Below are 19,147 nucleotides of genomic sequence, written 5' to 3'. Positions count from 1 at the left end.
AAGGTATAATATTGTACCCCAAAAGGTGTATAGCCCAATATGTTGTATAGCCATAAAAGGTACAAAACTGAACCTTTGAGGGTACCACCCCAGCGACAGAAAAGATACAATTTTAAACCTTTTTTTCTGACAGTGAATGACGCTTTCCTGGTGAGTTTTTACGGCAATCTTCAGTTCTTATCAACTAAATTTACATTTACAAAAATGCAGAGCCGGCGCCAGACCATAACTAACAGGGGGGCACTCCGTTTCCAACAGGGGGCACGCAATAGCAACAATAACTTGCAAAAACAAGACATTAAAACAACAAATACAGCAAGCACACACTCATACAACTGGTACAGACTGTCAGCTCATTTCTCGTATAAAGTGCAAAAGACCACAAACTATGCGCAAAACTATTGAACTTCGACCGCGGCGTGAGCGCAAGCTGAGCTACGCTGCGCTACGCTGCGCTCACTCGACGCAACAACAAACCGCCCTCGCGCGGCGCAAGCCATTGAAATGAATGGGTTTCATAGCGCACACCGCGTCCTAGCTTTAAAAAAGACGCTTTACCATAATCACGTCGTAATGCTGTTAACGGTCTATAGCCACACTTCACATTTAAGCTTATGTAATTTAAAACAACGCTAACTTACATTTGAAATAGCTGAAGACGGCGTGTAAGAACATTAAACTTCCTTAAAACAGTGTCCTGTAGATTTGTAAATTCCACCTCAACCTCTAATCTCTGAGTTTGAGCCAGTCTGTGTTTGCATGAAGATGAAGCAGGCGGTGCTGGTTCGTTCTAAATGTTCTAATATCCATATTTTACACGATCCATAAAATGCCGCGAAAAAACACGTTGCTAGTATCAAGTCACAAATATGCTAAAGACGTAAGACGGGTGAGACGTGGCAATATCCAATCAGAGAAACTGGTCTATTTATATCAACTATATTTTCCTCATTTGATTACATTACAAGTCATGAAACATTCAATGTTTAATTTATTTTAATTATTCTTGATATATATATTAAAGTAATAAAAAAGTTTGTAGGGGGGGCACAACAACCTGTTCGGGGGGCACTGCCCGCGAATGCCCCCCCTTGACGCCGGCCCTGCAAAAATGCAATTATTTTAGCTTTTTGCTCAATTTGTTTTATTTTTAAAGAAACCTACTCATATTTAAGAGGTTTCAAAAAGAAAACAAACAAAGGTAGGATGAAACGTTTTTTTTTTCTCGTTTTGTTTGTTTGTTTGTCTGTTCTTTCATTTGCTTTATGTATATGTTTATATATTTAACGAAGAAAATGTTCCTGGAAGGCATTTTGTGAAACTTTTGTGAAAAAAAATAATAATACAACTTTCTCTTATAAGCTGGAAAAAGAAATAGGACAAAAATTGGTAAAACTGGAAGCATATTTTGTCCACAAAATTGCACCATGAGTTTGAGAGGTCTAGAGGCTCGGGCAGCACAGTATTTGATGGCTGGATCTGAGACCTCAGTGATATTATTTTTTCACACCAAAAAGCTTCAAGAAGCCTTTACATAGTGACACAGAGGGCTCAGAAATGATCTAAACAGAGGGACTTACAACAGCATTAGTAACAGAAAACAAACTTTTGGTCTATTTTGTCATGGCAGACTTCAAATTTATTTTAATAGGCTGCTAAAAAGTTTCTGAGGATTTCATAAGATGCAGTTTGTCCAATAATATACAGTAATATAACAAGCTAGCAATTAAGCTTCATATAGAGATATGAATCACAAGTTACTTGAACTTAATCACGCATGAAAAATATATACAGAAATTATGTAATATTAAAAACTGAATACTTGTGCAGACTGTTTCTCTTTCAAGCTTGCTGTTGTCTAGCCCCCACATGTTTGGCATATCTCAGATGAGAGCCTGCATTGAAATCAGAAGGGGTTATGGATTTTATATTTGTTTACTTATTTAAAAAATGCCTGAAAGAACAAAAAACTCATTAATTATTATTTCCTTTACCATTTATGATGAGTTTCTTGCATCAGGCCGTTTCACAATGTTTGCCTCTGGTCATTAATTTATGGTGCACTTTCTTTTGATGGATTAAAAACATTTTAGCCCTGAGAACAAAACAGTACTTTTGAAAATTTTAAAATAGTAATTGTAAAACTTTTTAAAAATCATATACTCCCATACATATTAAGACCCTCAGTCATCTGATAAAAGTAAGTTTACAGCATCATTGTGGTCACTATGTAACATGTACAATACATGCATATTTGGCAGATGCTTTTATACAAAGTGACTCACAGGGTACGCATTCAGGGTATACATATTATTATTATAATATGTTTTCACTGGGAACTGAACCCATCACCTTTTGTGCTGCCCAACACATTACCAGCTGAGCAATACAGTAAAGCCCTGTATGGATGCACTATTCCCTTTATCTCTTGGTTAATTATCCATTTAATATTTTGTTACTGTGCATAAACCGACCATTTCTAAGTGCACTTTTAAAATACCTATAGAATTATTTTGATCGCGTCCTACAGTATTTGTCATCCGCTTTCACAATTATCGTATTTATGATGAAATGAGAATATTCTCCTTCATTTTTCTTCTGTTGGAAATCCACAGCGAGCACAAAGCTTTAAAGTGCAGTCCTCTGGGTGTGTATGATATATGGCTTGCACCAGTTAAAAAAACCCTTGTTTTTAGAGAATGTCAGAGAGATCCTGGGAATCCCTGCACAAAGAGAATCATGTCCCTGTTGTTAATGAGACTCTTTCTCCTCTGTATTCTCCATGCTAGGGAGTTCAGGGATTCACTTAGGAGAAGATCGTCTTTCAAGTCAACTTTTTCTTTTAGAGTGAATCTCAAATAATGAAGAACTGGCATATGCTGAAGCCTACTGTATGCTGATTAAACCTCCCTTTAATTTTATTCATATTGTTTCTGTACTATATATATCTGTGGAAAGACCCACACAATGGGGCCCCATGAAACGAGCATACAATAGATAACTGTGCATAAGGTTGTTGTCATGCATGAATTGTCATTTATCAAGTGAATGGTGAGCGGTGGATACTTCAGATCTCACGTAAGGTTTCACCTTGTGTATGCAAGTGTTGAGTTAGCGTGAAGGTGTATGTTTTCTCGTTTGGCATCCTATTTGAAAAGGGATAATGAAACAGTTAGAAATAGTTTTTCGTTTAATTATAATAAGACTTCTGCTCAACTTTTCCCCAATGAAAAAAATCTTTAGTATTTATTTCAAAACGGTGCTATGTTTTAGTCAACAAGACACTGATTAATATGACATAGCATTGGATTTGATATCTTACACCAGTGGCGAAGCTACGGGTGGGCCTGGCCGGGCCTGGGCCCGCCCACTTTGAGTTGTGGCCCATCCAATCAGAAGGCCATTTTCCAGACAAATGTGTAAATAATTTAACAAACATAAATAATAGTACTACGAATAGACGTCTTATCACACTATAATTTCATATATGTAATAAAATTATAAATATAATTAAAATATAAAATATAAGTGCAAGTTTGCATGTTCAATCAGTTTCGCAGTTTTCTTTTACCCTATTGGTGCACACGCTTGTCAACATGAAACGTTGAATATGATTCGTCAGTCATTGTTAGTTCCGCCTACGCGCGATTGAACTGAATTTGAAAATAGCGAGTCGCAAATCATCGCGTTTAACAGCCTTTCCACGATGACATCTGCTGTTATCTGTTTACTTTTGGAGACAGAGACTATACATCACTCATGGAAATGTTGGATTACTGAGGACATCTTTTCAAACGTCGTCAAAATGAAACGAGCACTTATTTCTTTGATAATGACGTCATGCTGATGTCAAAGACTGTTCTTCACCACATACTGTATGCTCATCGATGATAAATGCTCATCTGAGAAATTTATTTCTGCTTTTCTTTGCGCGAAGGGACATATTATGATCAAAGATATTGGACTTTGTTATTATGATCGAGACTTTCTCCATCTTTAACCAGAAGCCCCGTCTCAGACTAATACAGTAGGACATCTAAAGGTGAGTTCAGACATTTTCGTAATGTCTATAGTGGTGTCATTACTATTTACAGTTTATAGTCAGGAGTATTACTCCAGTCAACTATTTAAGGGGGCAGACTCTGTGTCGTGTCATAGGCAACTTACTGTTGTTGGAATAAAATGTACACTTAAATGACAACCCATGCAATTTTGTATTGCGCCATGTTGTTTGATGGCCATTTTCTAATTAAATAACAATCTCTCAAACGAGTTCTTTAGTAAAATCAAATCACTACCTGTTGAATCTGTCATATCCTATGACGCTTTCACGTCACTCATTTTGCTGACGAGGAATGACAAATCATTGTTCGGAACTATGTTCACGTAACGTAAATAACGTAAAAACTAATTCCTTTACTAATCCAGTTTATATTGAGTTCTGTGTTTTAAAGTGGATTAATAATTTAGTGTGGCACTGCCCATAGACTATAAAACAGGCACAGCCCCACCTGCCCATATACTGTAGACAAGCTACTGTTGTTTATTTATAAGTGGATTTATAATTTTGGCTTAGGTAGCGTGCACACCAACGTTTTTAAAAGCGGCTGAAAACGCCTGGAGGACGCCAAATACCAGCTGCTTTTTCAGCCGAGTTTGGTTGCTGTGATACTTGAGCTGTGAGCCGGTTGGTTGTTGTGATATTTGTCCCGCCCTTCGTCCACTGTGATTAAACGGCCGTGTGAGAACTTACATTGACGAGCTGAGCTTTTTCAATAAATGGACAGCTGCTGGCTGTTTTGAAAAACGCCATGCTTCCATTGGAAAAAAAACATACGCCCACCACGGGCGTAAAAACTTTGTTGTTCACGCCCCCAGTTTATGTACATTCTATGCTTTGCCCACCCTGTTTTATAAAGGCCCACCCACTTAAACATTTCTGGCTTCGCCACTGTCTTACACACCCAAATTAGAAAAAAAAAAAAAATTGATGGAAAAAATTTACTAACATGCGACCAAAACACTCGTTCATCAATAACTTTCTGGAAAAACATTATACATTTCCAATAATTTGCAGGAGATTTTCTTTTGGCAGCGTGAAAAAAAATATTGGAAAAACAAAACGCTCAACCTTGTGCAACAATACACAGTCCATGTTACAATTACCCCCAAGTTATTTTTTGCCCCGCGCACCCCTACATAACACTTTTATCAGTGGTGAAGGGGTGAGCAGGGCACAAACTAACGCAGGGTTAATTGTAATAACGTCTAGTTTACATATTTAAACAGGGCCGTGCAATCTGTGCTTTTGGTCTTTTTCTCTTACTGTAGGAAGATGATCTCCTGTGTGAATAAGTGAAAAGATATTGAACAAAGAGTGTTTTGAGGCATGGAAATAAACTACTTCATTTCCAACCTTATATTTGAATCACTGTCTTGTTACCTAAAACATGTTTAGTGATGATAAATATAGGATGTTTTGTATTTTTTATGAAGATCGGATTGGTTGCACTTTAAACAGCATGCACACAGCCTGCAAAGTCTTCTAAACATATCTGTTTATATGCTTGTTGCACTTGCCATATTAAAATAACAGAATTTTATTAGTATTTTCTATTCTCTGCAAACATACATGGCATGTTTTCAACAAATGAAATCTAAAATGCCTTCGGGAGGATTAGAGGAATCGATGACCATACAACTTTTCTGAAATTCTGCAGTTTGTGTGTTTTTACTGTAAATCAATATTTTGCCCATTACATTACAGAAATATGTCTGAAAAATATGTTGCGCCTCTTTATCTCCCTGTAGAGTTTCGGATGAGTCACAAACAGTGTTACAGAAATTAGTTTACTGGCAAACATTGTTAACTTATGCTTTTGCTGAATAGCTCAGGGGCTTACAAGATTGAGGATGCAGGTTGTTTCAGAAAAATTAGCCAGGTGTTGTGTATTTTTACTTTGTTATGAAACAGTACAAGGTCTTTTTGGGTCTCTTTCAAGGTCTCACTTACCTGAGCACAGTTGTTCTCTAATGCAGAGATTTAACGTGTCAACCCTTGATATTTGGTTTATCACTGATCTCAGGATTGTTTTTGGGATTGTGTCTGATTGTGTCAAGTTCTTTGTAATATGACCATACTCTCTCCTGTATTCCTCTGTCTATTCTATTGTGATTACCACCCTCCAATAAAAACCATCTACCTAATCATACTTGTTTAATCCTTGTTAAACCAAAGCATTCCTATTAGATAAGCTGTTTTGCTTCTCTTGTTAATGTGATGTCACACTGATAAAGCCCCACCCCAGGTCACTGACTGACAGCCATGCATTACCATAGTTTCCACCTTCAGTGAGTTGTACACTGTCCGCCACTATTTCAATGAGATACTATTGTCTTAGACTGTATTTACAGGAATCATATCTGGTTAAATAAAGGTTAATAAGTAATAAATAAATACATTCATCAGTTTATAATATCCTAAACAACAACAACAACATTGTTTGAAGTTGTGTGTTTTTAAAATGTTTATTCAAAATGGAACCCTTCTTTTCCAACCATTGGCCAAACCAATCCATTCCCAATTAATAAAATATTTTTTTTTATAGTTTAATATCATTCCTTTTCACATCGATATCTGCCTGTGGAAGTAAAATGGTTTGTAAACAGCAGCTCAAGTTGACTAAACTCTTTTAGCTGTCAAACTCCTTTAGTTCCTGATGAAGACGTCAAATAAATTTTTGATGATCTTCATGTATTCTCAAGTTTGTGTTGATGCTTCCCCCATACTTTGCAGCCCTAAAATTGTTCAAACACTAGTTCTAATTACAAACCTAAGTGCGTAAACCAAAATAAACTCACAGGAGTTTTATGTTTTCTGCAAGCCTGTATTTTAGCTTGGAGCAACATCTTCAGACTGACTTGTGGTTTTGGTGAACATTGATGAGTATGCTGTTGTCACGGCACATCACATTTTACTCTGTAGGTGTGTGACAGTGACTGTCAGTGGCAAAATATTAATATTGTTTACCTCAGCAGACTGTCCAACCTGTCTCCCTTTTTTATTATTTCATATGCTGAGTTATAGGACTGGTTAGTGTTGGACTGGACAGAGTTGTGGGTTTCCTAATGCAACATTTAGAAATCATTACAGAAAAAAAGTTTTTACGACCCAATTCATGAAAGTTTTGATAGTTTTTGTATTAAATAAAATCTGATATAATGTTTATTTCTTTTATTTTTAAAAACAGATTAAGTCAGTAGCTGCACTCTAAGAAAGGATGCGTTCATTTTGTGTGCTCTTTAACACATTATGTGTGATTTTGTGTTCAAATACATAAAAGGGACAACACAAGATGTCTTAAAACAACAAAAGATGTGTTGTTCCAAAAATAACACACACTGTAAAAACTATTACTATGATCTACTCAATATTTTTGGTAAGGCATTTTTACACTTAAAAAAATTGAGTAAATTTGAAAGCTGTGAAATCGAGTAGATTTCAATAATTACATTAATTTCTTATCACAAATTAAATTGAGGAGATGGAATCAAAAATATTAAAAGCAAATCAATAAAAAATCCTAGTGAAGTCTACTAAAAAATTGAGTTGATATTATTAAAAATGTTACTTAGATGTAGATGAACATTTTGTGAATATTATTTCACTAAAATAAATTAATTTTATTTACTTGATGTTATACATTTATTTAATACTCAACCATCAATTATTAATGATAAACAAAGAAATTTGTACACGTTATTTTATTGAAAATGGCAAACTTTGTACATGTTACAAAAACAATCAGCTGAATAAACTCTGAGAGGTCTCTCAAATTCACAGCATGCAGAATCACTTCTTGAACCCAGACAGGTGGACCACCAGCACTTGTACCTGCAACAAAGATAACTCTATTTAAACGGCTGTCCGCTGTGACTCTGGATGCTGCCACAGAGCGCCACTTAGTTTAACATTAATAACACATTTGTCTCAAATCTTTAACGATTAACATAGGCGGCGAATGCATATTTTACATCTGGAGGTAAACTTTGTCTGACTAAACTCGCGCTATTTAATGCGAACGTCCGGTGCGGTGTCAGAAACTGTGAGTTGTCTACACGAGACGAGGCGCTTCTCCACCGGTGTGCCACACCCTTAACACAAAAAAAGGAAAATAAAGCATAGACATATGGAGTCCAGAGATAATTAATATAAATGTATATAAGTGTGTGAGCTCTGTAAAGCTCTGTTGTGTTCCGCTTTCATGTGAAAGGTCTAATAAGTCCGGGTGGAGCGAAACTGAGGACCGGATTTCGGATCGCCTGACTATCACCCATACAGATTTACACGTGTTTGTCTACACAACCACATTATGCAGTAATAAAACACATTTCAAGTAGCACAGCTGTATTAATACTTTGGTGACCTGAATAAATACGTAAAATAAAAATATTCATGATAATCTAGCAGTATGTGAACAGAAAGCTGTTATTGTACCCAGTTTAAAGTATGGCTCCGAAAGTATTCAGATAAATACACCTTAAGTTGTTTACGCAAGGACACATCAAATATTTCAATAAAAACAAGTGTAAATATTAATAAACTCAACACTTACCAGGATAAGTTTTTGGGTTCTTTGTCTTCCTGCAAGAGGCGCAGTTTCTTCTGCTGCTGATTAAAAAACCGTTGGCTTTGTGATTTTTAAATTTACATCTGATTTAATTAATTTTTTTGCCTACAATTACTCAAATAATACAATGTAATAAATGTTTCACCAAAAATATTGAGTAAATCATAGTTAAAGTTATGCATGAAATTTACTATTTTTTTTGTTGATGTTAAATACCTATGTTAACTTGAAATGAGCAATTATTACTTAATAAGTTTTACATTCTGAAATATATTGATTCAAATTTACAACAAATATTAAGGATATCTTTTAGAAATAATCTGTTAGTTAAATACTTATTTTATTTGATGTATACAACTAAATAATATCTGTACATTTTACACAAAAATATCTGTTTATTTTTTAGTCATTTATTTTGTGACATAAAGTGACATAAAGAGATTTTATTAAGTTATTTTAATCATTTATTTTAGTGATATTTACAAAGCCACTGAATTATTTTTTACAGTGCAGAGATGTGTCTAGTTAAGGACATCACATTAATGTGTTGTCCTTAACTATACAAAATGTTATGTTTTAACACAACAGTTTTAAGAGTCTGAAAGTTAATTTTTTACATTCTTTGCTGTATCACCAAGGGCAAAAAAAATCAATAACAATTTTCACCTATCTGCTTGCTATGAAGCTTGAAAACTGGGCCTGGGTGTGATTGCAAGAACACTATCAGCAGTTTGAATTATGGACATCTGTATGAACAGGAACATGGTGTTCCTCACCACTTCGAATAACCACTGACACCACATGGTCATGGTACTGAGAGAGCAAAACTGTGACTTATGGCGATCAATATCATATCTGCTTTAGGCAGGTACTGTATTTTTCATTATTTTAACATAACAAACACCTATTATGGTATAACTATGAAGCATTTCATCATTATATTTTGTTAAGTGTATAGTTTTGTTTAAATGTTCCAATTTGGCTGCCGGAAAGTGCAGTTCATGAAATGAATAGTAATTGAAATAAACTTTAATAGATTTTTAAATGTATTTCTAATATAGTTGATTTGATTATACACAAAATATTTTATGTTCACAATTAGAATTTTGATGTTGTTTTGACTGAACCAGGATCCCCATTAACCTCCCCATTTGTTCCAAGATTGAACCTTCTGTCACTTTCTGTACAGAGTGAATGTAATACGAAGTGCCTACTTGTGAAGCAGGAATGCAAAATTTATAACCCCAGTCTTGAAACTCAGCCTCTGATTGAACAGATCACAGGATCATCACTTCCAAAGCAATCTTATCTATAATTGATACTCAAGTCAAACTCAAGTCTGACTCAGGCTATGAAAATGCCATAATTACAGTCGAGAATTCATACTCTGACTATTGTTTATTGAACTCAAATATAAACCACATATTTTCTGAATATATATTTTTTAAAGAATTCCTTATACTATTGTAAACTGAGACAAACATGCTTTACGCCCCAGGTTAACTCAGATGCATAACAAATGCAGTGTGCACTATGGTGATGTGTGCACTCAATCACTCTGTATGTAATCTCAGCTGTTATTACACCAGCAATGAGCCGAAGTCTATACAGTGTGTGAATGATGTCATTACAGTATGTTCTCTCGATATTCTGATTGTATTGTAGATGTCCATTTCTAATTTATACATTATAAATGTAAAAATTAAACTTATCAGAAAAAAAACAAACAACAGATCAATTTTTTGCATCTGTAAATCTTGATTTAAGTTTTGAGTGTTGATGAGGCTGCTGTGTTCCCTGCTTGTCCTGTTGACCCGCTCACACAAACCACTCTGAGAGCACCTCATCTCACTCATGTGTCTTTCATCACATTTAAAAGAATCCGGGGGATGTCAGTAGGATAAAGTGCAAGGACACTTCAGCAATCACTCTCAAAGGGACTATTTATCTCTCTCTCTCTCTCTCTCTCTCTCTCTCTCTCTCTCTCTCTCTCTCTCTCTCTCTCTCTCAAGATTCAAAATGGCTTTATTGACATAAGGATCTTTACATACTATCCTTAAAAAAATAAAAAAAGAACAGTCCTTTTTATAGATCTGGTTAAAGCAGGGGTGGGGAACCCTGATCCTGTAGGGCCACTCTCCTCCAGAATTTAGTTCCAACCTTAAAGGGCGTGTTGCAGGTTACATTTTTCAACGAATTTGTGCAGTTTGCTTGTTGATAATAAACATTCAAACTGTTATCCATTGTATTTTATGTTGTTGGGTATCACAAAACCGGAAAAAGTATGAAAAAGTACAGCGGTTTGCAATGATTCTCCTTTCCCCCACAAGGCACTGTATGACGTCACGCTGGGGAGAGAATTTACCAAAGCCGCCTTGAGAGCATTGAGAATGACTATAGAAGGACGAGTAAAGTACAGTTCTGATAGGGCAGATTTTAGACAGACAGACAGACAGACAGACAGACAGACAGACAGATGGATAGGCTAGTATAGAGAGATAGGCAGACAGCCAGATAGCATAACGTTAGCATATCTTCGTGTAGAAAGTAAACAAACAATTAACATACTCGTGCATGCTGGCTTGAGGGGGTCCATGATCCTGCCTGAAATGGGTGTAACTTTATGCGATCTTCAGCACAAACGGTTTTGGCAGCATGTCTCTAATCCTGGAAGGTGAGTGAAGCACGTCACATCTGTTCGCGGGGACCAGCGACCCAAACGCACTCGCTTTCTTACAGCCAGTAGCGGAATGGCAATCGGCAGAGTCGGGACTTTCCCGGTGGGCCGATCTGATTATAGTTATACATTTCGAGTTAACACCGTCTGGCGGCGGCGTGATGTGCGCCGGTTCCCGCAGCCCGCTGGTCAAACTCTGCAGCCTCTCTGCTCAACAAAGTATATGAAAGTGCTCAACCTGTTCGGCAGGTCCAAACATGTACAGGATTTATAAAAATACGGTGATCAATGAGCGGTTCCTCCTCAAATGGCATAGTCTGTCGTGATGTAAAAAGCCGCCGAACACCTGTTTATTACAGTATGTATGCGGTCGGATCCGAGTGTGCTGCAGCTGCTGACTGCTGCTGTGTATAAAATGATTGTGTGATTTGTTATAATCGCATAAACAATATAACAAAGCATCATTTTATTCCACAAAACAATATATTTGAGATATTATTTGATAGACTAGTAAGTGTGGATTAAGGATGTTTAAAAATCTCTAGCCTGGTGGTCAGGACATGAATGGATCAAATCAGCAGATTTGCGAAGTTTTATTTATCCCCACAGATATCATAAATAATAATTAGCATGGTAACTTTGCAGTATAACACATTATATATTTCCTACGATGTATATATGATTTCCAAATTATATACCTAAGTAATAAACAGCAATAAATGTCTCATCTATCTCTATGGCTCTGGCTGAGGCTTTCTCCACTTCTCCCCAATGTGACGTCATCGCAGAATTGCGTAAAAAAACGGTTAATACCAAAAACGTAAAAAAGTGGTCTTTAAGACCATTTTTGAGACATTTTAAAAACTATAAACATATCTTGAGTGATTTATGTACCCATTAATCGACAGTGGTGGTTAACCTGCAACACGCCCTTTAATTAAGCACACCTGAAAAATCTAATTAAAGTCTTCAGGATTACTTGGAAATTAAATTAAGGTGTGTTTGATTAGGGTTGGAACTAAACACTACAGAACAAGGTTCCACACTCCTTGGTTAAAGTCTTTGTGGTGGTTTTTACATTGGGCAAAATGTTTCTCTAATTTGTGTATAATTTGGGCATGATGTTAAAAGTGTAGTTCTGTTTCTACTTTTTTCAGTGTGCAGTTTCTCTCTATCTAGCCCATGGTGCTGGTTGCATTAACCATGATCTTACAGGTTTTCTGAATTGCTGAAACACTAAACCCCAATCTCTGAACCAAATTCATAGAGGCCTAAACCCATTTGTTAAATCATGCACTTTTTTGCAAAACTCTAAACACAAACTTCTCACTAAAACACACATTTTACACTGCAATGCACTTGTTTCATAAATGCTAAACACGGGCAGGCAATAGCTGAACACAACTCCAACATAGTTGTCATCGAGCAAATGTTTTATGGATTGAAACAGTCTGAGAGGCAGATGAAGAGTATGAGGAAGAACAGGACATCAGAGAGGATGCAATTGACAAAATTTGCAACTGGATTGCTGACTTTTTACAAAATACAAGTGCAGCCTACAGTAATATTAAAAACTTACTGTACTATTACATGCAGTACCTGGAGTAAAGTTTTCACTATATTCACTGAACTAAACTTGTTATAACAGTAATAGAGATTGTTAACTGTATATACAATAAACATGTATTTTTTTGTAAGCAGATCTCCTGGATGTTGTGTTTTCCATTTTTTTAAGGTATGTCTAATAGTAGTGTCTAACTAACTGTTGAAAGCTTAGTTTGATTTTGAGTACAGGTGAAATGGTTTTTTTGTCGATTTTGCCAGAAGTCAGGGGTTCTGCGGATTTTGTTTGAAAACTTGGATTTGTGTTTAAAGCATAGGTGTCATTTACACTGGGGATGCTGGGGACATCTCCCCACCACTTTTTGAAATGGCTGATTTTGTCCCCACCACTTTTTGGAAGCATTGATTAAAATGTTCTGAAAAATCAAGCGATACTTGTGGGACTTATGACTGGTTTTGTGGTCCAGGGTTACGTTGCGTTGTATGATTATGGTGTGTTTTCTTTTACATAATGAATTTCATCATTGAGTTTCATGAATTTCATTCGTCAGTAATAACTGACTTAACGTGCTGTTTTCTACAGTATGGTGCTTTAGCACTGTTCGGTTGAGCTGGTGTTGCAGGAACTGTTACATGTGCAGTCGACATTGTTGAGGGTTTTATGCTAAGTATTTTCGTGTTGTTGACTGCCCAGGCTATGCCCATTTTTGATGCGCCGTTATTCAATATTTTTCCTGTCCTGCTGTAATGTTTTTTCATCTGATCTTTTGTCCCCACCACTTTTCAACACAAACTGACACCCCTGGTTTAAAGGTGACATTTCACAAAGCTTTTTTAAGATGTAAAATAAATTTGGTGTCCCCAGAGTACATATGTAAACTTCTATCTTAAAATACCATACAGATTATTTATTGTAGCATGTTAAAATTGCACCTTCCCGGGGTGAGCAAAAATGTGTCGTTTTGGTTGTGTCCTTTTAAATGCAAATGAGCTGATCTCTGTACTAAATGGCAGTGCCGTGGTTGGATAGAACAGATTAAGGGGCGGTATTATCCCCTTCTGACATCACAAGGGGAACCAAATTTCAGTGAACTGTTTTTTCACATGCTTGCAGATAATGGTTTACCAAAACCAAGTTTTAGCAATTAAGCAATTTTAACAATTAAGAAAAACTGTAAAACTGCGTCTAATGCTGCGTTCCAGGCAACCTGTAACCCGTATATCACGACTTCAAACCACGACTCACGAGTCTGAACTGGGAGTACATCGATCTAGTACGAGTTCACGGGTGGGAAGTCACAGGTTTGACTGCCGTTCCAGTGCACTTTCACTGGTAGAAGGTTGTAAAAACACGGGTTACAGGCTGCCTGGAATGCATACTCCCAATTTAGTGTCGTAAGTCATGGTTTTGAAATCGTAATTCACGTGCTCAAAAACCTGCCTGGAACGCAGCATAAGAACTAGTCTGACTAACTTAAGTCAGTGAAGAAAGACTGTGGCATAAAATAAACTTATGTATTTCCTTATTACAGTTTTTTTTATTGTTTACACGCAATTTTGAAAACCAGGTTCTTTTTTTCAAAATATAATCACAGTTATCCAAACACCACACTCAATTTGCATAATTCCTAGATTATTTGCAAAATGACACATTTCAGTCAAAACATACACACTTCAGTCAAAACATATACACATATTTGTAAAAATGCTATTAGTTTTCATTTTAACCAACACAGTCCTCAATGATCAGACACTATTGCAGCCAGTTTCACACTGCTGTGATAAATAAAAAACACATTTGTAAAAAAATTATTTTAGGCAATAGCATGTGCTAGATTTTTGTCCAGACATTGTTATGTAAGGGATCATTTAGATTTAAAAAAATTTGACAAACCGAAAACAATCTTCATGATTAGTTTGAGATATGGGGAGAAAGTACCAAATATGCCTACTATAAACTTACCAAGCACTGCACAACACTGATGCTGCAGACTGATTATTTCAAGTAATTATGTCAATACTTACAGTATTTCTTACCATAATCAGTAATCAACCAACAGTAATCATTAAAACAAATAACATCTATAGAGAAATAAAAAATAATGCATGAAGTACATAACACTTTGACTATGAAGAAAAACTACTGTAAAAGCAACAAGTATACTGTAACTACTCATCATCTCTCAGTCTGGCTGCATCAGGCCATAAGATTTCATCCACATCACAGGCTATGTCTTTATTGGGAAGGCACCTTTGGAAGAATCGCCTCATGTGACGAATCCACCCCTGCACAGAAGCTGCTTCTATATGATCACAAGCCTCCTCCATGGCCTGGATGAAGGGCACATGGTAATAGGGCCACAGGTCATACCTTCCACGCCATGCTGAAAAAAAACCTCTTTTATTGGATTCAGGAAGGGGGAGTATGGGGGAAGGTATAAGACTTCAAATTCAGGGTGCTCATGGAACCAATTATGGACCAGAGCAGCCCTATGTTCCAAATGACAATGTACCGCATCTGGTCTACTTGGTTTAATGCTGTGACAATCTTGTGCAATCTGTCAAGAAATGCAAGTACTAGATTGCATTATAGGATCCCATATTTGCATGGTGGTGGAGGACCCCATTTTGTGTGGTAGCAGCACAAAGGGTGATGTTACCCCTCGCTGCCCTGGCACATTGGTGATTTCCCTGTGTCCAATTACATTTCTTTATTTTCTTCTTTTTCTTCTTCTTCTTCTAGTCTTTCCATTTTTATTAAAGTTTACTTTTATAGCACAACTGAGTGCTGCATTTTCAAATTTGCACATATGTGCTTCCACACTTGGTGGATGTGACTATCCAATTCATTCATTGGTGTTGTAATTGGCAATCCAGGGCTTTGTAATGACAAGGAAGTAACCTTACAATCCTTATCTGTGTATAAGGTGTGAAAATGTGTGTGGAGTTTTACAAATCACTGTGTGTAATGTTTTGCAAAAAGGGTGAAGCAAACATTGTGTGTAATGTTGTGCAAATCTGTGGAGGTGTTTTGCTCATTGGAGTAGAATTTTGCAAACTGTGTGGAAATTTACATTTTAGTGTGTAAACAATCGTAAAAAACTGTAAACAGTCTAAAAAAGTAAGCCTCTAATGACTGACTAAATTCTAGACATCAATCAGTTTTGCTTTGCTGAAAATTTGCATAAAAGAGGAAAATACCATGACATTTATTCATTACAGTGCAAATAATTAAAACCAAAAGGCTTGGACTACAAAGATAGATAAAGGCTTTGGAAGTGAGAAAACAACATGACTGCCTGAAAACATAGGAGGAGAAATCCTGAGAAAAGCTATAGCTGCTGTAATACAAAATAATAATAACTGTGTCACAATCTCTATTCGTTTACATTGGCGTAAAACATTTGTTTACAGCCATGTTAAGTACTCTTAGTGACACAATAATCTTCTTGTGTGTGATTCACCCTGATTTTTCAAATCTTTTAGTGTAAACATGTTTAAGATTTAAGAGAAATCTGTCAAGATTAATTTTGTGTGTGCTCTTCAACCCGATTTTGACTGGGATTTAAAAACTTTTATAGATATATTGTAAAACTTCATTGTTATGTTGTTTTCTTGATGATAGAGTTTTCAAACCTGTGAAGGAATAATGTTTGTGGTTGGGAGGAGGCAGAATCAACCTGAATCACGTATTACCAATTTAAAACGAAGAAGCAGCGAGAAATAATACAAAAGACATGTTCAATTAACGACTTTTCATGACAGTTTAAATAGACAGAGTTCTCGCCCATCTTCTCCTCTCCCCCAGCACCATAAATCATCCCTTCATTTCAACAATCTGCAGTCAGGGTCATTCAATTACAACTGGAGGCCTCTGTGTTAATTGAAACCTGTCCATTTGAAATGTGCTTATATTTATTACAGTACAGTACACATGCACTCTCTGATCTCATTAATGACTTACAACACATGGACATATATAGATTACAATATGCTTGCTGAATGTTGTTTTTAAATAGACAGGACAATCACAACATCTTTGAGTATTTGTACACTAGCCTACACTCAAAGTGGCGGTTTCCCGGACAGGGATTAGCTTAATCCAGGACTAGGCATTGGTTTAATTAGGAAAAATAACTAGTTTTAACAAACATGCTTTACTAAAACCATTACCTGTGTGCATTTTGAGGCAAAACAAAGGGCACTGGTGTATTTTAAGATATGTCAGTGCAAGTTGTTTTCAGTTTGGACAGCTCTTAAAAATGTTTTAGTCTAGGACTAGTCTAATCCCTGTCCGGGAAACCGCCCCAATAAGTGACAAATCCAGCTGTTGGAATAATTTACATAATTTGACCCAATAATAAGTTACATCACTATTTTGGGTTGAAACAACCCATCTGTCACTGTCTGTGGGAGTTCACTAAGGTCGTACTGTGTACCATTAGGTACTGATATTTATACATTTGGTATAAATATGTATATCTGAGATACTAAGCTGTACTTTTTGAAAGGGTACCAACCCAGTGACAGCTGAGGAACATATTTTATATTTTTTTCTGACTGTCTAAAATATAATCCATTGGGTTGGGGTTTTCCCTTTTTGAATGATTTTTTTAAGTGTACCATGTGTAATCAACATCGATTCTGATATATATATTTAACATTCAACACTAATACACAATTTTATTTTAAATTTTTTTAAATGTCAAGTATTATAGTGTAGCATGTAAGTTTTTTGGCGTTGTACTACCCCCTGTTGAACACCAACAAATTTTTGCTTTCTTTGGGTTTATTCTTTACATTCTGCTAAGAAATGACTTGCTGTCTTGTAGCGTGTTAGAGGTAGATTTATATTAACTATTTAAGCTCATTTAATTATTTAATTGACATGATTATTTATTATAATAACCACTTAAAAATAAATTTCTTAAAATATCCTCTTTTCTGTCTATCAAAAGAAAGAGTTATAAAGATTTTTTCCAATAAATGGTGAATAATTTTTTTTTTTTTTGAGGGGGATAAGGATAGTTGTTTTGAATTACTTTTTCTGAAACCACAACTAGTCTTTTTGGTCACTAGGGGGAGTCATTTCATCACACAATGACCTTAAGAGGACGCCCTTAAATGGTATTCCTGGCTGACACGAGGGTAAGATGTGTTTTAATTAAAGTATTAAATTCTAAGTCAATGATTTTAAGAAAAATGTATATTTTGTAGATTTTAATTTGTTGTCACTCATGTTACTGAATGAAATAACTGCACAATGTGAAGGTCAAATCTGTTGACATTCACACAAGCTTAATTTAAACTTTTTTAAATTATAAATATCATGACCAGATGAAGTGGACTGTAACAGTTCTTTTTAATGGACCTTTTTTAGGCTTATGGTTATTTTATATATCAGAATGCATGCTGGGTTTTCCTAAAAAAGGACAGTGTATATAAGGCCTATATTTCCTAGTTGTGAACAGTGGCGGCGTTTCACGAAAACCTAGGGTATGGCAAAAAATCTTCGTACAAGAAGGCCATTCTCAAATAACGAATCTATGAAACCACATAATATGTGTACTACATACTCCACCAACCTGTACAAAATCATACTTGCCCATTGGCCTACTAATCATCCCTCATACTAATTGGCTATATCACTCGGTCTCCTCTCCACTAATGGCGCTTTTCCATTGCATAGTACCCCACGGTTTAGTTTAGTTTGGGTCGGGTCAGCTCACCTCACTTTGGCGTAGTTAGCTTTTCCATCGAGTTTAGTATCACTTCGGAGTGGGAGGGATTATAGGCGTGTCGTTATATTTACGCTGCCTACTGCTGTGACATCATACACGTGAGAGCGTTGTTGTACATTCCCATACATTCATTTATTTCTCAGTCTGCCACAAAATTAAAATTGGCCACCACAAATAGATGTTTGCAAATCGCGTTTATAACTACCTCTGTCTCACATGACAGTTTCTGTTCAAACACCCGACCCGTGGCGTCAGTCGACGGCGCTCCGCTGAGCCTCATTCAAGTTGCATTTAAGCATATATAATGCGGACGTGCACGTCGCGAATGTGCCGCCACAAACTGCAAGTCTGGAAAAAACTGTTATGGTGTCCCGGTGTCGTGAGCAATCCAGTCCCCCCGAGCAATTCTGCCCCCCTAGGACCCCAATTGGTACCTAGCAGTAATGCCTGGTCAAAAACTTGTCATCGCGATATCTTGATGCTAATGGCTAATCGAAGCTGCGTTAGTGGTGTAGCAAGCTAGGTACTTTTTACAA

The sequence above is a fragment of the Paramisgurnus dabryanus genome, chromosome 1 (genome assembly GCF_030506205.2).
Source record: "Paramisgurnus dabryanus chromosome 1, PD_genome_1.1, whole genome shotgun sequence".
Classification (NCBI taxonomy): domain Eukaryota; kingdom Metazoa; phylum Chordata; class Actinopteri; order Cypriniformes; family Cobitidae; genus Paramisgurnus; species Paramisgurnus dabryanus.
This window is presented reverse-complemented; position numbering follows the sequence as displayed.